Here is a 20,344-nt window from a genome sequence, read left to right as displayed (position 1 = left end):
GCACATATACATCATGGAATACTTTGCAGCCATAAAAAAGGATGAGTTCATGTCCTTTCAAGGACATGGATGAATCTGGAAACCACCATTCTCAGCAAACTGACACAAGAACAGAAAACCAAACACTGCATGTTCTCCCTGATAAGTGGGTGTTGAACAATGAGAACACATGGACACAGGAAGGGGAATACCACACACTGGGGTCTGTTGGGGGTGGGGTGCTAGAGTAAAGATAGCAGGGTGTGGGGAGATTGGGGAGGGATAACATTTAGAGAAATACCTAATATAGGTGATGGTGGGATGGAGACAGCAAAGCACCATGGTATGTGTATACCTATGTAACAATCCTGTAAGATCTGCATATGTACCCCAGAACTTAAAGTATTTCATATATATATATATATATATATACATAATTTTTAAAAAAAGAATTTCAACCTCTTCGCTTTTCTTCCACCCTTAGGGGAAGGCAGATGCTTCTGTAATTGCTACTTATATTACACTTTGCTATTCCCTTTTTCCTCTTCAGTTACCTAGCTAATAACTTTATACCCAGTTAACAATTATTTATGGGGGGAGGACTCAAGATGGCGCTGTGAGAACAACCCAGGATTGAAGCTCTCGCTGGACTCACGGAGAGGGTGAGTCGGGGAAGCATTTCCAGACGGATCTTAGTTGCCCACAGAACGGGGAAATTCCCAGGTATAAAAGAGACGTGGGACGCCAGGCAGAGGTCTCCGCTGGCGTAGCCGGCAGCCAGTGCGGCTCCAGCCCGTGCCGGAGCACAGAGGCGCTCCACAGCGCTCCATACAAAAGTGCACTCTTACGGGTGCCCTGTTGAACCGGCAAACTAAGACCCGAGAGGGCTGAACTTGAGACTGAACGGATCTTGAACTGTGACCCAGCCCAGGAAATCCCAGGGACTCAGCGTTTGGGGGAGCGCAGTGCGACAAACAAAACGGCGATTCCAAACGCTCCCGGTGAATAGGTTTTTTTTTTAAAGTGCAGCTCTGCGGGGGAGGGGCGTCAGCCATTACCGAGGCAATCAGCCCCTACTGAGATACACGCCCATTGCTGATGCAGCCTGCCACTGCCGAGGCAACCGGTACAACAGAGAGACTCCGCTGCAGGGCGTAGCCCGAGGCAACAGGGCAGAGACCACAGCAGAAGGGTGGAGCCTGCAGGAAAAGGGCGAACCTCACACCAGCAGGGCGGAGCCTTGGCAGGCAAAAAGTGACTAGACTGCCTCCTAGCTGGGCAGGACAGTGAGGCGGACACTCACAAGGAAAGCCCCAACCCCCCCCACAGACAGAGCATCTGAGGAAAAAAAAGGGGTTTTTCTTACGAGTTAGGTTGCAGAAGAATGAACAACAGAGATGAATGAACAACAGAGCTCACAGATCAGCACTTGAGCTCCTACAGACTGTCTCCTCAAGCAACTCCCTGACCCCTCTATATCCACAAGACTGACATTCGGCAGACATCATCCTGGGACAAAGATAGCAGAAAAAGAAACTGGTAGCATCCCTCACTGTTCTGCAGCCGCTACAGGTGCACCCCAGACAAGCAGGGCCTGGAGTGGACCTCAGCAGTCATACAGCGAAGGGGCTAGACTGGTAGAAGGAAAACCAAGTAACAGAAATACTCCATCATCAACAATCTGGGTGTCCACTCAGAGATCCAATCAAAAAGTCAGTAACTACACAGACGACAGGTGGATAAATCCACAAAGATGGGAAGAAACCAGCGCAAAAAGGAGGAAAACACCCGAAACCAGAACACCTCGCCACCTAGAAAGGATCAAAACTCCTCACCAGCAAGGGAACAAAGCTGGACGGAGAATGACTGTGACGAAATGATGGAATTAGACTTCAGAAGGTGGATAATGAGAAACTTTTGTGAGCTAAAAGAACATGTTTTAAACCAATGTAAAGAAACTAAGAACCTTGAAAAAAGATTTGAAAAAAGATTTGAGGAAATGATAACAAGAATGGATACCTTAGAGAGGAATATGAGAGAATTAAAGGAGCTGAAAAACACAATACGAGAACTTTGCGAAACATGCACAAGTTTCAATAGCCGAATTGACCAAGCAGAAGAAAGAATATCAGAAGTCGAGGATCAACTCAATGAAATAAAACGAGAAACCAAGATCAGAGAAAAAAGCGCAAAAAGGAATGAAAAAAGTCTCCAAGAAATGTGGGACTATGTGAAGAGACCTAACCTACGTTTGATAGGCGTACCAGAATGTGATGAAGAGAATGAATCCAAGCTGGAAAATACTCTGCAGGACATTATGCAGGAAAATTTCCCCCAACTAGCAAGACAGGCCAACACTCAAATGCAGGAAATACAGAGAACACCACAGAGATATTCCACAAGAAGAGAAACCCCAAGGCACATAATCGTCAGATTCAACAAGGTTGAAATAAAGGAGAAAATACTAAGGGCAGCCAGAGAGAAAGGTCGGGTCACCCACAAAGGGAAGCCCATCAGACTCACAGCAGATCTCTCGGCAGACACTCTACAAGCCAGAAGAGAGTGGGGGCCAATATTCAACATCCTTAAAGAAAAGAACTTTCAACCCAGAATTTCACATCCAGCCAAACTGAGCTTCAGAAGTGAAGGAAAAATAAAATCCTTTGCGAACAAGCAAGCACTCAGAGATTTTGTCACCACCAGCCCTGCTTTACAAGGGCTCCTGAAAGAGGCACTACACATAGAAAGGAACAACCAGTACCAGCCATTCCAAAATCACACTAAATGCTAAAGAGCATCAACATAATGAAGAATCTACAACAACTAACGGGCAAAACAGCCACCTAGCATCAAAATGGCAGTGTCAAACTCATACATAACAATATTAACCCTAAATGTAAATGGACTAAATGCACCTATCAAAAGACACAGACTGGCAAATTGGATAAAAAGCCAAAACCCAGCAGTGTGCTGTATCCAGGAAACCCATCTCACATGCAAGGATACACAAAGGCTCTAAATAAAGGGATGGAGGAAGATTTACCAAGCAAATGGAGAGCAAAAAATAGCAGGAGTTGCAATCCTCATCTCTGATAAAATAGACTTTAAAGCAACAAAGATCAAAAGAGACAAAGAAGGCCATCACATAATGGTAAAAGGATCGATACAACAAGAAGAGCTAACGATCCTAAACATATATGGACCCAATACAGGAGCACCCAGATACATACGGCAAGTTCTTAACGACTTACAAAGAGACTTAGACTCCCACACAATAATAGTGGGAGACTTTAACACTCCACTTTCAATATTAGACAGATCAACCAGACAGAAAATCAACAAGGATATCCAGGGCTTGAACTCAGACCTGGAGCAAGCAAACCTGATAGACATTTACAGAAGTCTCCACCCCAAATCCACAGAATATACATTCTTCTCAGCACCACATCATACCTACTCTAAAATTGACCACATAATTGGAAGTAAAGCACTGCTCAGCAAATGCAAAACAACTGAAATCATAACAAACAGTCTCTCAGACCATAGTGCAATCAAGTTAGAACTCAGAATTCAGAAACCAACCCAGAACCGCACAGCTTCATGGAAACTGAACAACTGGCTCTTGAATGTTGACTGGATAAACAACGAAACGAAGGCAGAAATAAAGAAGTTCTTCGAAACCAATGAGAACGAAGACACAACATGCCAGAATCTCTGGGACACATTTAAAGCAGTCTCTAGAGGAAAGTATATAGCAATAAGTGCCCATATGAGAAGAATGGAGAGATCCAAAATTGACACCCTATCGTCAAAATTGAAAGAGCTAGAGGAGCAAGATCAAAAAAACTCAAAACCCAGCAGAAGACAAGAAATAACTAAGATCAGAGCTGAACTGAAGGAGATTAAGGCACGAAAAACCCTCCAAAAAATCAATAAATCCAAGAGCTGTTTTTTTGAAAAGATCAACAAAATAGACAGACCACTAGCCAGATTGATTAAAAATAAAAGAGAGAACAACCAAATAGATGCAATAAAAAATGATAAAGGGGAAATCACCACAGATTCCACAGAAATTCAAACCATCATCAGAGAATATTACAAACAACTCTATGCGCATAAACTAGTAAACCTGGAAGAAATGGATAAATTCCTGGACTCCTGTGTCCTCCCAAGCCTAAACCAGGAGGAAGCTGAAACTATGAATAGACCAATAACAAGGGCAGAAGTCGAGGCAGCAATTAAGAGGCTACCACACACAAAAAAAGCCCAGGTCCAGACGGGTTCACAGCCGAATTCTACCAGACACACAAAGAGGAGCTGGTACCATTTCTTCTGAAACTATTCCAAATAATCCAAAAAGAAGGAATCCTACCCAAATCATTCTATGAGACCAACATCATCCTGATACCAAAACCCGGCAGAGACCCAACAAGAAAAGAAAACTTCAGGCCAATATCCATGATGAACATAGATGCAAAAATCTTCAATAAAATATTGGCAAGCCGATTGCAACAGCAAATCAGAAAACTTATTCATCATGATCAAGTAGGATTCATCCCAGGGATGCAAGGCTGGTTCAACATACGCAAGTCTATAAACGTAATTCACCACATAAACAGAACCAAAAACAAAAACCACATGATTATCTCAATTGATGCAGAGAAGGCATTTGACAAAATTCAGCAGCGCTTTATGCTAAAAACCCTCAATAAACTCGGTATCGATGGAACATATCTCAAAGTAATAAAAGCTATTTATGACAAACCAACAGCCAATATCATACTGAATGGGCAAAAACTGGAAGCATTCCCTTTGAAATCCGGCACTAGACAAGGATGCCCTCTGTCACCACTCCTATTCAATATAGTACTGGAAGTTCTAGCCAGAGCAATCAGGCAAGAATAAGAAATAAAGGGTATTCAAATAGGAAAGGTGGAAGCAAAATTGTCTCTATTTGCAGACGACATGATAGTATACCTAGAAGACCCCATCGCCTCAGCCCCAAAACTCCTGAAACTGATAAGCAACTTCAGCAAAGTGTCAGGATATAAAATCAATGTGCAAAAATCACTAGCCTTCCTCTACACCAATAACAGACTTAAAGAGAGCCAAATCAAGAATGAACTGCCATTCACAATTGCTACAAAAAGAATAAAATACCTTGGAATACAACTCACAAGGAACGTAAGGGACCTCTTCAGGGAAAACTACAAACCACTGCTCAACGAAATCAGAGAGGACACAAACAGATGGAGAAACATTCCATGTTCATGGTTAGGAAGAATTAATATCGTGAAAATGGCTATACTGCCCAAAGTAATTTACAGAATCAACACTATCCCCATCAAGCTACCATTGACTTTCTTCACAGAACTGGAAAAAGCCACCATGAACTTCATATGGAACCAAAAGAGAGCCCGCATAGCCAAGTCAATTCTAAGCAAAAAGAACACAGCGGGGGGCATCACACTACCGGATTTCAAACTATACTATAAGGCTACAGTAATCAAAACCGCATGGTACTGGTACCAAAACAGAGATATAGATCAATGGAACAGAACAGAGGCATCAGAGGCAACACAACATAGCTACAACCATACAATCTTTGATAAACCTGACAAAAACAAGCAATGGGGAAAGGACTCCCTGTTCAACAAATGGTGTTGGGAAAACTGGTTAGCCATGTGTAGAAAGCAGAAACTGGACCCCTTCCTGACACCTTACACCAAAATTAACTCCAGATGGATTAAAGACTTAAACATAAGACCCGGCACCATAAAAATTCTAGAAGGAAATCTAGTCAAAACCATCCAGGACATAGGAGTAGGCAAGGACTTCATGACCAAAACACCAAAAGCATTGGCAACAAAAGCCAAAATAGACAAATGGGACCTAATGAAACTCCACAGCTTCTGCTCAGCAAAAGAAACAGTCTCTAGTGTGAATCGGCAACCAACAGAATGGGAAAAAATTTTTGCAGTTTACCCATCTGACAAAGGGCTGATATCCAGAATTTACAAAGAACTCAAACAGATTTACAGGAAAAAAACAAACAAGCCCATTCAAAAGTGGTCAAAGGATATGAACAGACACTTTACGAAAGAAGACATATATGAGGCCGACAATTATATGAAACAATGCTCATCGTCACTGGTCATCAGAGAGATGCAAATCAAAACCACATTGAGATACCATCTCACGCCAGTTAGAATGGCGATCATTAAAAAATCTGGAGACAACAGATGCTGGAGAGGATGTGGAGAAAAAGGAACACTTTTACACTGTCGGTGGGAGTGTAAATTAGTCCAACTATTGTGGAAGACGGTGTGGCGATTCCTCAAGGCCTTAGAAATAGAAATTCCATTTGACCCAGCAATCCCATTACTGGGTATATATCCAAAGGACTATAAATCATTCTACTACAAGGACACATGCACACGAATGTTCATTGCAGCACTGTTTACAATAGCAAAGACCTGGAATCAACCAAAATGCCCATCGATGATAGACTGGATTGGGAAAATGTGGCACATATACACCATGGAATATTATGCAGCAATCAGAAATGATGAGTTCGTGTCGTTTATAGGGACATGGATGAATCTGGAGAACATCATTCTCAGCAAACTGACACAAGAACAGAAAATGAAACACCGCATATTCTCACTCATAGGCGGGTGATGAAAAATGAGAACACATGGACACAGAGAGGGGAGTACTAAACACTGGGGTCTATAGGGGGAAAAGGGGAGGGCCAGTGGGAGGGGGAGGTGGGGAGGGATTGCCAGGGAGAAATACCAAATGTGGGTGAAGGGGAGAAAGCAAACCAAACACACTGCCCTGTGTGTACCTATGCAACTGTATTGCATGCTCTGCACATGTACCCCAAAACCTAAAATGCAATAAAAAAAAAACAATTATTTATGGTAAATTTTATCTGCTAAAATAACCATGTGATTTTTTTCCTGGCTGAACACTGACCGATAAAATTTTCTTTTTAAATGATTACTCAAGATTTTATATAAAGTACATTGACCTTTAAGGCTTTTGGGATGCCATGGTAATTATTCAGTTTGATTTTAGGTAATTAAGTTTGATTTTAGGTAATTGAGATAACTCTTTGCAGAGCTGAAATCCCTGTCATAAAAATTGCATACTTTATTTGTCACAAACTTTAATTAATAGTCATTCTTGCTTTAATAGATTCATTCCTCTAAGGATACCCAAGTACTTCAGAAGAACTAAAAAATGAATACCATGTTCCACCAAAGAAGAAATGAAAGCTGCCAGTGTCTTCTGAAGTTAAATAAACACCTGTCCTTTGACCCAGCAATCCCATCCTAGGTGCTTATCCAAGATAAACAAAAACATGTATTTACAAAAATACCTATACAAAATGTTCAAAGAAGCCTTATTCATAACAGCCAAAAACTGAAACAACCCAAATGTCCATCAGTAGGATGATTAATAAGCAAGTTGAAGTATAATCATACAATGAAATACTCCATCAATAAAAAGGAATGAACTTCTGATACACTGAACAATGTATATAAATTTCAGGAACATTATGTTGAATAAAAGATAAAAACATGAAAGAATATATGTAACTTTGTTTATATGAAGTCCAAGAACAGGTGAAAATAATCTATGATGATAGAAATCAGAATAATGGTTGACTTCGGGTACTAGAAGAATGTTGACTGGAAAGGAGTAGGAGGGAAGTTTTGGGGGGATGGAAGTATATCCTAGTTAGGATAAGGATGAAAGAGGCTTATTATATATTTTAGCAAAGCAGGACACTATTCAACCCCAGGCAATACAGAGAACACCACAAAGATATTCCTCAAGAAGACAAACCCCAAGGCACATAATCGTTAGATTCACCAAGATCAAAATGAAGGAGAAAATATTAAGGGCAGCCAGAGAGAAAGATCAAGTTACCCATAAAGGTAAGCCTATTAGGCTTACAGCAGATCTCTCAATGGAAACCCTGCAAGCTAGAAGAGAGTGGGGACCAATATTCAATATACTTAATCAACAGAACTTTCAGCCCAGAATTTCATATCCTGCCAATTTAAGCTTTATATTTTTCAAAGCTCATTAATATGTACTTTGTTTTAGAAGAGATCACTCAGGCTGGAATGCAGTGGCACGATCACTGCTTACTGCAGCCTCAACTTCCAGGGTTCAAGTGATCCTGTCACTTCAGCCTTCCCAGTAGCTGGGACCACAAACGTGTACCACCCTGCCCAGCTAATTCTTTCATTGTCTGTCAAGACAGGATCTGTCTATGTTGCCTAAGCTGGTCTGGAACTCCTGGGCTCAAGCAAACCTCCCACCTCAGCCTCCAAAAGTGCTGGGATTACAAGCATCAGCCACTGCACCCAGTTAATCTGCACTCTTAATAGGTACATTCCACTATATGTAAATTTTACTTTAAACTGTTAAAAATACACTACATTTTAAAAATCTAAGGTATAGGTGAATATCTAATTTTCAGACCTAAAATTCGTAGCATAACCTTTGGAATTACAGACTCTAAACTTTTAGAAGGCAAGCACTAAAACTATCCTGTTTATTTTATATCTAATTTAACATGCTGTAACATGTCTGTTAATCCAATAGGTGCTAATATTAGAAGCATGAGCATTTTTCAAACATATAAAGTAGGTATCACTTCCAAATAAAATCTGTGTAAGTAATTCAAGTTTGGCCTTCCTTTTCACGCTTCTTCTTTTACAGTATAAAACTTGCTACTCACTTGGAGTGGCAGCAAAATACTACAGAAAATATTTAAGGAAAGTTTGAGACTAGAGTCTCAATCCTTTTGGAAGGCTGAAAGTTTTTATTGGGGCAGGCCAAAGGTGGCTGGCCAGTCTATTAAGTGCGGGAGAGATAGGGACAAGGCTTCTCTCAGTTGAAGTCTGTTTACCCCACATCCCTTTATCTCTACTCATTTACTCATGGAAAGTTTGTGCTGGATAGCCCTCTCAGTGGGAGATCAAAGGGGAATTACCTGTAAATAGCATTTACTCTGGGTCCAAGAACCTAAAGCTTTTACCAGTCATAAAACCACTCTCTTAACCATGTTAATTATCCACAAGTGTGTTAACTTAGAACCTCTGTTATGAATAAAAGTGTGGACAAACAGAGAATCTTGGTTGATTGTTTGCATTTTGCCCTCTAAAAGCAGCCAACATCCATCCCTAGTCCACTCAAAATACTGTAATGGTGTGAGAGTGCATTCATTCATCTGTCATTGAGTCAAGGTCTTCGGGTCAGGATTCCGCAGGTGGTGACACACATCTCAGGTGGTGACACTGACATGAATGAAGCCACATAAAAGATTCTATCATTGATGGGCATTTGGGTTGGAGAAATGGTTGATGTAGGTGACTGGGGGATGGAGACAGCAAACCACCCTGGCATGTGTGTACCTATGCAACAGTCTGGCAAGATCTGCACATGTATCCCAGAACTTAAAGTACAATTTAAAAAAAAAAAAGATTCTGAGGGATGTTTTCTCTCACCAGATTTTGATGTTGGTTCCCAGCAAGCATCACCAATATGCAATAATTTGTTAAAGAAAAACATTCTTCCTTTGGGAAAAGATTAAAATTAAATACTTTCATCTACCTAAAAATCATTACTATGGCATCAAAATGTGAATAATTTAATCTGCTCATAAAATATTGCCTACCACTGATAGTGCTTGGCCATATGTTCAGACTGACCCAATTTAAGAATTTCTAGACACAAAAAGTCAATTTCAAGTTGAAAAGTGGTCACAACTTAACAGTCACCTTTTCAAGTCTAGTCCACAGACATGATAAGTAATTTTTTGCAGTGTCAAGCCATTTTGGTATAACATTTGCCATTTGTCATTCATGGCTAAGTGTTCCTTTTTTGTTATCGTTTACCCTACTACTTTTAATTAAACAAATAACATATTGTTGGGGGCTGGGCATGATGGCTTACACCTGTAGTCCCAGCATTTTGGGAAGCCAAAACAGGCAGATAGCTTGAGGTCAGGAGTTCAAGACCAACCTGGCCAACACAGTGAAACCCTGTCTCTACAAAACAAACCAAAAAAAACCCAAATAACAAAATAACATAGTATTGGGTTTGGTGCATGTAACTCAGAGAATAAATTTGAAACAACCCAAGTGCTCATTAATAAGATCATTGGTGAAATAATTACAGAAACATGTAGCTTTTTTCTTTCCTAATGAAGTACATTAAATGTGGTGGCATGAAAAAATTTCCTGGATATAAAGTTATTAAAAAGGAATTCACAGAAAGATAGGCAAAGTAAGATCATATTATGTTCAAAAATCTGTAACTGTTTAAAATAATAAAATCATATAAATATTATCAAATGAATAAAGAAAACATTTAGAAGAATTCATCTACACTGTCAAAGTGGTTAACTAGAAATAAATGCTAAAAAGAGGGTTTACACAAAAGGGTTTCCACTTAAATTTTATAATCAGCACATAAATCCAGTTTCTGGAACAATGCTTGATACAAAGTAGATAACAAATAGTTGTTAACAAATGAATTATTTAATGAACGAATGGCTTATATGATTTCAAAACAATTAAACAAAACACAAATAAATAAAACAAATAGAAACTACCTAAAATCTGGCAGGCACCCAAAGAATTGTTGTTTACATTTTGGTATATACATGTAAACAAATATTTTTCTTTATTTTTAATTTTCAAAAATTGTAAATATTTCTGGTGTACAACATGATGTTTTGATATATGCACACATTAGCAAATCGTTAAATCAAGCTAATTTACACATCTATTACCTCACACATTTTTCTTTCATGTATGTGATGAGAAATTTAAAATCTACTCTAAGCAATTTTCAGCAATTTTAATAAGAATACAACATATTATTAACTATAGCCATCATAGGATCTAATTAAACTAAAGAGCTTCTGCACAGCAAAAGAAACTATCATCAGAGTGAACAGGCTACCTACAGAATGGGAGAAAATTTCTGCAATCTATCCATCTGAAAAAGGGCTAATATCCAGAATCTACAAATTTAAACAACTTTACAAGAGAAAAACAAACAGCCTCATCAGAGAGTGGGCAAAAGATATGAACAGACACTTTTCAAAAGAAGACATTGATGTGGCCAACAAACATGAAATAAAGCTCATCATCACTGGTAATTAGAGAAATGCAAATCAAAACCACAATGAGATATCATTTCACGCCAGTTAGAATGGCGATTATTAAAAAGTCAGGATGGTCTTGATATCCATGATGAACATAGATGCAAAAATCTTCAATAAAATACTGGCAAACCAATTGCAACAGCACATCAAAAAGCTTATCCACCATGATCAAGTAGGATTCATCCCGGGGATGCAAGGCTGGTTCAACATACACAAGTCTATAAACCTAATTCACCACATAAACAGAACCAAAAACAAAAACCACATGATTATCTCAATTGATGCAGAGAAGGCATTTGACAAAATTCAACAGCCCTTTATGCTAAAAACCTTCAATAAACTTGGTATTGATGGAATGTATCTCAAAATAATAAAAGCTATTTATGACAAACAAACAGCCAATATCATACTGAATGGGCAAAAACTGAAAGCATTCCCTTTGAAATCTGGCACTAGACAAGGATGCCCTCTCTCACCACTCCTATTCAATATAGTACTGGAAGTTCTAGCCAGAGCAATCAGGCAGGAAAAAGAAATAAAGGGTATTCAAATAAGAAAGGAGGAAGTCAAATTGTCTCTATTTGCAGATGACATGATAGTATATCTAGAAGACCCCATCGTCTCAGCTCAAAAACTCCTGAAACTGATAAGCAACTTCAGCAAAGTCTCAGGATACAAAATCAATGTGCGAAAATCACAAGCATTCCTATACACCAATAACAGAATGAAAAAGAGCCAAATCAAGAATAAACTGCCATTCACAATTGCTACAAAGAGAATAAAATACCTAGGAATACAACTAACAAGAAATATAAAGGACCTCTTCAAGGTGAACTACAAACCACTGCTCAACGAAATAAGAGAGGACACAAACAGATGGAGAAATATTCCATGTTCATGGTTAGAAAGAATCAATATCGTGAAAAAGGCCATACTGCCCAAGGTAATTTACAGATTCAACGCTATCCCCATCAAGCTACCAATGATCTTCTTCACAGAACTGAAAAAAACCACCTTAAACTTCATATAAAACCAAAAGAGAGCCCACATAGCCAAGTCAATTCTAAGCAAAAAGAACACAGCAGGAGGCATCACACTACCGGACTTCAAACTATACTACAAGACTACAGTAATCAAAACAGCATGGTACTGGTACCAAAACAGAGATATAGACCAATGGAACAGAACAGAGGCATCAGAGACAACACAACATATCTACAACCATACAATCTTTGATAAACCTGACAAAAACAAGCAATGGGGAAAGAATTTCCTGTTTAATAAATGGTGTTGGGACAACTGGCTAGCCATGTGAAGAAAGCAGAAACTGGACCCCTTCCTGACACCTTATACTCAAATTAACTCCAGATGGATTAAAGACTTAAACATAAGACCTGGCACCATAAAAACCCTAGAAGAAAATTGAGGCAAAACCATTCAGGACATAGACATAGGCAAGGACTTCATGACCAAAACACCAAAAGCATTGGCAACAAAAGCCAAAATAGACAAATGGGACGTAATTAAACTCCACAGCTTCTGCATGGCAAAAGAAACAGTTATTAGAGTGAATCGGCAACCAACAGAATGGGAAAAAATTTTGCAGTTTACCCATCTGACAAAGGGCTCATATCCAGAATTTACAAAGAACTCAAACAGATTTACAAGAAAAAAACAAACAAGCCCATTCAAAAATGGGCAAATGATATGAACAGACACTTTACAAAAGAAGACATACATGAGGCCAACAAACATATGAAAAAATGCTCATCATCACTCGTCATTAGAGAAATGCAAATCAAAACTACATTGAGATACCATATCACGCCAGTTAAAATGGTGATCATTAAAAAATCTGGAGACAACAGATGCTGGAGAGGATGTGGAGAAATAGGAACACTTTTACACTGTTGGTGGGAGTGTAAATTAGTTCAACCATTGTGGAAGACAGTGTGGCGCTTCCTCAAGGACCTAGAAATAGAAATTCCATTTGACCCAGGAATCCCATTACTGGGTATATATCCAGAGGACTATAAATCATTCTACTATAAGGACACATGCACATGAATGTTCATTGCAGCACTGTTTACAATAGCAAAGACCTGAAACCAACCCAAATGCCCATCGATGATAGACTGGACTGGGAAAATGTGGCACATATACACCATGGAATATTATGCAGCAATAAAAAACGATGAGTTCGTGTTCTTTGTAGGGACATGGATGAATCTGAAGAACATCATTCTCAGCAAACTGACACAAGAACAGAAAATGAAATACCACATGTTCTCACTCATAGGCGGGTGATGAACAATGAGAACACGTGGACACAGGGAGGGGAGCACTACACACTGGTATCTATTGGGGGGAATAGGGGAGGGACAGCGGTGGGGGGGAGCTGGGGAGGGATAGCATGGGGAGAAATGCCAAATGTGGGTGAAGGGGAGGAAGGCAGCAAATCACACTGCCATGTGTGTACCTATGCAACTATCTTGCATGTTCTGCACATGTACCCCAAAACCTAAAATGCAATTTAAAAATAATAATAACAATAATAATAATAAAGTCAGGAAACAGACACTGCAGAGGATGTGGAGAAATAGGAATGCTATTACACTGTTGATGGAAGTGTAAATTAGTTCAACCATTGTGGAAGACAGTATGGCAATTCCTCAAGGACCTAGAACCATAAATACTATTAGATCCAGCAATCCCTTTACTGGGTATATACCCAAAGAATTATAAATCATTCTACTAAAAAGATACATGCACACGTATGTTTACTGCAGCACTATTCACAATAGCAAAGACTTGGAACCAACCCAAATGCTCATCAATGATAGACTGGATAAAGAAAATGTGGCACATATACACCATGAAATACTACACAGCCTTACAAAAGGATGAGTTCATGTCCTTTGCAGGGACTTGGATGAAGCTGGAAACCATCATTCTTGGCAAACTAACACAGGAACAGAAAACCAAACACCACATGTTCTCACTCATAAGTGGGAGCTGAACAATGAGAACACATGGACACAGGGAGGGGAATATCATCACAAACCAGGGTCTGTCAGGGGGGTGGGTGGCAAGGGTAGGGATAGCATTAGGAGAAATACTTAATGTAGATGACGGGTTGATGGGTGCAGCAAACCACCATGGCACATGTATATCTATGTAACAAACCTGCACATGTATCCCAGAACTTAAAATATAATGTTAAAAAAAGAAAGAAAGCAAAAGAAAACAGACATCCTAAAGAACTCCAGGGCCAATGGAGGACCTTGTCCTTCCTCAGAAGCTTTCACAGATGGCCAAACTTTGCTTACTCTTAATCTAACTTCCCTATATCATTTTTCAGCCTGTCAGGTCACCGCAACCCAAATAGCCAGCATTCCCACGAGAACAGGTCCAAATCAGGACAGCTGTATTAACTGTAGTAATAGCATGATACCTACGATAGAGGAAATGAGAAACCCCGCCCCCTATCATGAACTCAGTCCTGCACTGACCAAACCCAATGGAGCAGTCAAGGAGGCACAATTTAAGACAATAAATTAAACTGAGACAAGAGTTGAGACACTAAAAACTGCATTTTGAGGAATTATTAAAGGAAACTGAGGGTGTTTGATCAAAAGAGAAGGCCTGGTAGCTGCATTGTAGAATTTGAAGGAAGAAAGCATATGAAAGATGTTGACCATTCCAAAGCCAGCCAGATGGCAGAATTAGAAGCAGTGAGTGAAGCATATACAGGGCAGAAGTCTTAGTCTAGGTTCCTTAGAACACAGACTCTAAGGCAAGGCTTAGGCATTACTGCTTTATTTGAAGGCAAAAGGTCAAGAAAAAAAGATATGCAGCAGGGAGGGAGTGAGAACAAGAAAAAAACAGTATGTTATCAGACTGTCCACAGCTTCCCAGGAAACACCACCAGTCACGCATCTCTGCAGAAGCGGGGCAGGTACTGCACTGTGCAGCAGTCAGCAGGAAGAAGAGGAGCTAGTCATTTATCTCCTGATCCTTCCTGACTCTTCACTGTCCACATGGCACAAATACCCCTACACTTTTCTGTTTTATTTTGTTTTGAGACAGTCTCACTCTGTCACCCAGGCCAGAGCAGAGTGGTGTGACGTCAGCTCACTGCAACCTCTGCCTCCCAGGCTCAAGGGATTCTCAGGTTTCCACCTCCCCAGCAGCTGGGACTCCAGGCATGTGCCATCACGCCTGGCTAATTTTTGTATTTTTAGTAGAGACAGGGTTTTGCCATGTTGGCCAGGCTGGTCTTGAATGCCTGGCCTCAAGTGATCAGCTCTCCTCAGCCTCCCAAAGTGAAATATCCCAACACTTCTCCTACCCCTTCTAGGAGCACTGAGAGAGCCAGAGCCTCAGTGGTGCAGCGGGATCTGATCCGGCCCAAGCCCTGGAGCTGCGACAGCTCCTACCATGGAGAATGTGACTAAGGCTGTGCCAAGGCCCAGTCCTCACACCCAGGAAAGTCAAAAACTACTGAGTGTAAGGAGTTGAGGTGGCCACAGTGACAGCAGTGGCAAAAGCTTTATAACTGCAGGAATGACCAGAAGCTGGGCTAACAGCCAAGACTGTGGGGATGGGTTCATAGACCACACCAATACATCAGGTTTTAGTAAGATGCCAATTTCTAACATTTTGAAACCAACCAATGATAGAATTAACCAGAGCTTTTCAAGCATTGCGTGTATATAAATACCCAGGAATCAAGTGAAGATTCAGATTCAGCAAGTCTGGGATAGGGTCTCAAATTCAGCAAGTCTGGGATAGGGTCTCAGATTCAGCATTTCTTTCTAACTCTCCAGGGAATGCCCTGCTGCTGCTCCCAGGCTACACTCTGAATATTAAGTGGATGTTCTACTTCACAAAGTGGTGAGTTTTACATCCCTATGTGTGTTTTAGCAGATTCTGAATTGACTGATCTTCTGCCACAAAAAGTCAGGTAAAGGAAAGGTATCCTGGCCTGGGATAAGAGGTTGTACTAAATGTCCACTGTAGAACTTTCCAAATCTAAGATTTTATTTACCAAAACTTGATGAGCACTAAACCAATGACGAATGCTACATTAGTTTAAAAAGAAGAAATGCCTATCTTTAATTTTATTCACTGCTCACTTCTCAGTTACTCCTTATCAAACCCAAAGTACAATTAGCCAAATCCTGATGGAAATTTAGAGCTTTACCTAACGATGACATCCAGAAACAGATGTAATTCAGCCAGTAACTAATGTGAGTGATGTTTTTCTCATCATCTCTCTTTCAAAACGCTCCCATCCACAAGAAACTCAAGGAGTAAATGCAGAGATGCTAAAAGGTATAGACAGGACATACAGGATTATTAGAGACTATCTCCTCCAGACTCTTACCAAGCCTGAGTTAAATGTAAAGTGAAAATTCAGTCCTTTCACGTCATCCCTTAATGAATGAAAACCAAATCTCCTCAGTCCAGAACCTTAGGGATGTGAGTTTCTAGAAAGCTGAGTTTGTTAGAGAGACAAAAGCCAACCCTTCAAAAATTGCTGTATTTTCCTTTTCATCTAATACTTTCATTCTAATTACCACTTAAAACTGCCGTACAAATTTGAATTAGCCACTTCTCTTTACCTTTCAATTAATTTATCAAGTTTTCATATTCTGTGTCATCAAGAGGCATGGGATCAGCCTCTTAAGACTTCTCCACATACACTGGGCTTTGTCCCCAGATACTGAAGCCCTCACACTCCAGAGAGGTAGACAGCTGCTTAGTTTTCAAGCTGGGCTGGGAGAACTGGCGTATAATTCTACGAAATTATAACTGTCACTGCTCCTCTTTGCCACACGGTGGCAATGTTGAAGACTGGCTCTACTCAGTGATGCGTGTCCACTACTGCAGGGCCTCGGCCCGTCTAGACCCAGGTAGAAATATCCGTAGCTCCCTGAGGAAGGACCGCCCCATCTTCCAGGGCTGAGCTCAGCCACGCAGTTGCAGCTCTTCGTTCCTTGCACTCTCATGCCGCATACGTCCGCTTCGCTTCCCTAAATGCTGCCCATCCCACGGGGATGCTGTTCAGGACTTGTTCCAACATCCACCACTTCTCAGATCCAGAATCCTTTTTTCTCTTAGCCTCTCAGAAAGGCATGTATCGTTGGATTTTAAACCTTCAAAATGCAAAAAGTCTTATAACAGCCCACTTCCCTGTACAATCTACACTAACCTTTCTTAGTAAGGCTATCCTTAGTGATTCCTAGGTGCCCTCACCTAGCCCCAGCCTCCTAATCACTTCCCTGGCTTCTTAGACAAGATACACTGAACACAATTAAACTTTCTGTTCCTGTCTCATGGTCATCATTATGAACATCATAGTTTGGTTTGGTTTTACAGTGCTATTTTTTTAAGGTAAGTATACACGTCTTTTGTATTGGAAAAATTATGGATTCCGAGACATGATTCCACAATCCTACTACAGAGCTAATATTTTGGGGAGATCCTTGATTTCTAACCCATCTCTGGCTGGGAAGCACCTGCTGTTTGCAGTTCATCATGTGGTCTCTCCACCTCCCTGCCTCACTGCCTCCCTGCCCAGGACTCTCACACATGCCATCACTTCTCCTCCAATCTTTTTTTTTAACATACATATCTGTGTGCTCCAGCTAAATTTAACTATGACCATATCTCCCAAAGTGAGCTATCCTTTCCCATCTTTGTGCCTTTGCTCACGTTGTTTCTATTTTCCTAAATTGCCCCTTTTTTCATCCCTGCCTTTTGAAAGCTTAGCCATTCTTTGAGGCCCACCCACACACTAAATCCTCCTCCAGGTTTTTTATAATCACTCCCACTGAATGTGATCTCTTCCTCCTTGGTGCCTCCACAGCAATTTATGCATATTTCTTTTCAAGTAAGTTCATGCCTACACTGCAACCATTTGAGATGTTAACTTCAGTGAACATAGCACTTTAATTTTTTTTTCCTACAGCATTGAGAATAGCATCTTATACTTAGTAAGCATTTACTAAAAAGCCTCATTGAACCTTTAGTAAAATTCATCTGCCAATCTAAGCCTGGTCCCTTTTAGCATACTCTAATCCTATGAGGATTAAATACAAAATAGGAAATATAAAACAGGAAGAAAAGGAGGATATTGAAGTTTTGTATAGGTCACAAAAGTACCAAATGGTTCTGAGAGCTAGGATTTTCTACTGATACATTCAGTGACCTCAAGGCATAGAAGAAAATCATCCATGTTTGCAGCTGAGAAAGACAAATGGGGAATTGGGGGAGGTGAAAATGGAGGTGTCATTTCATAGAGCTATCACTCTCTCTTCTCTTGGTTCCCATCATGGCACTCTCACTTTGCTTTCCTGGCATCTCACTGACCCCAGTTCCGTCTCCCCTACCTCTTGATGCTGGAGTACTCCAGAACTTGGTTCCACCTCTTCTATTGTTCTTCCATCCACCCCTTCTTCCTGAGAGGTTAACCTGGCCATATGAGCAACTTACAATCCACTAGGAAATGACTGATAAGGAGCACAGATGGGGACTGGTCTTAACCATCATAACATATTTCCAGCTTCTGATGTTGGCAGATATTTGCAGGCTGTGAGTGACAGGTGGCAGTGAGTGTATATAAAATCAGAACTTTGGTTCACCTAGGTGTCTCTTCAGACATGTGATGATTTGTAAGACTGGTAAATAAAATCAAGCACATGTTTGAGAACTAGCTCTACCCAGTGATGTGTGTCTGCCGCTGCAAAGAGCATTTGCAAGTCTAGACCCAGGTAAAGATTTACTTTACCTAGAAAGAAAGTAAAGGAGAAACAACCCTGAACCATTTTCTTTCCTTCTACTTTTCTTGATGGTAATCAGAAAATTCCACAGACATTAGACATCATAAGGCAAGTCACTATGTGCTTACACATGCCAAATGTTTTGTTCTTTGGATCCTTTTTAAGAATAGAAAAAAATAAAAAATGCAAAGACTTTTATGAACATTTATTGTACCACTTCTAATTTGAAACCTACCACTCATAACACTCACAGCAATAAGACAGAGAGAGAGTCTGCTCTGTTGACCAGGCTGGAGTGCAGTGGCACAATCATAGCCAACTACAGTCTCACCTCTACCTCCTGGGCTCAAGCGATTCTCCCATTTCAGCCTCTCCAATAACTGGGACTACAGGTGCATGCCCCTACACTTGGATAATTTTTTTTTCAAATTTTTTGTAGGGAGAGGGTCTCTCTATATTGTCCAGGCTGGTGTGTAACTCCAGGACTCAAGCAATTCCCCTGCCTTGGTCTCCCAAAGTGCTGGGGTTACAAACATGAACCACGGCACCCACCCTTATATATTCTCTACTACAGAAGTCAGTAGTTGGGTCTCTGGTAAAAAGTCTTTCCCCTGGGATACATAAATGCTGGTGTGTGGGTATGTGTGTATGTTTGTAAATATATGTCTTTATGTGTAAGTGTAAATGTATGCATTGTGTATATGAGTGTGTGTGCGTGATGTATGTGAAACTCTCTCTTTACCCAGTTCTATACACTGATGCTTTGACTGAATTCAATTGTGTTCTCCAGGGGTAGCTGCTCATCTTCCTGATTTTCTTCTATACAAAATACAAAAAAAAACCTCCAAATAATTAGGTTGCTAAGTACCCTTTACTACTTTGTAGGGCCATGCCTAATTTTCTTGCCACTGTGGGGAATTTTACCAATAGCATTGAATAGAAGATGAATGTTTAAAAAATAAACAAAACTTACTTTCTAAAAACAGCTTCATTTAAATCATTTTAGAAACTATCTTTAAAACCTGATACCCACAAAGAAAAGATTTTTATTTAAATCTTCATAGGAGAACATGAGTCATCTAATTCATAAACTCTTTAATGAAACTTAGGTTAGTTCACAACTTCTATTTCCTTGATAAATTGCCCTATTATCTCCTATATCTGAAAAACCTAAAATAGCTAGGTTTAGAAAGGAGGAATCTAAGCCACATTATCATGGCCAGTGGTCCCTACACATTTTTAATTACATATCTCATCAATAAAACATATTTTAGCATTTGACCATATTTATGTATAATTATTTGTAAATTATATACATGTACTACTGTATAGACTATCATATTACCTAAATAGTAAAGTAGAAATAAAATAATTTTAGGAG

At 40.1% G+C, this 20,344-nt stretch overlaps 1 long non-coding RNA gene across 1 annotated transcript in view; it reads left to right on the top strand.

Annotated features, from left to right (window-relative positions):
* The window catches only part of LOC144577506 (uncharacterized), a 42,608-nt gene that overhangs the window by 18,420 nt on the left and 3,844 nt on the right, over positions 1–20,344 (top strand). Inside the window, exon 3 of the long non-coding RNA XR_013521642.1 lies at positions 7,183–7,323. This is a non-coding gene — a long non-coding RNA (uncharacterized LOC144577506). The remainder of the gene's footprint in view (positions 1–7,182; positions 7,324–20,344) is intronic.

The sequence above is a fragment of the Callithrix jacchus genome, chromosome 8 (assembly GCF_049354715.1).
Source record: "Callithrix jacchus isolate 240 chromosome 8, calJac240_pri, whole genome shotgun sequence".
In the NCBI taxonomy this organism is placed as follows: domain Eukaryota; kingdom Metazoa; phylum Chordata; class Mammalia; order Primates; family Cebidae; genus Callithrix; species Callithrix jacchus.
This window is presented reverse-complemented; position numbering and strand designations above follow the sequence as displayed.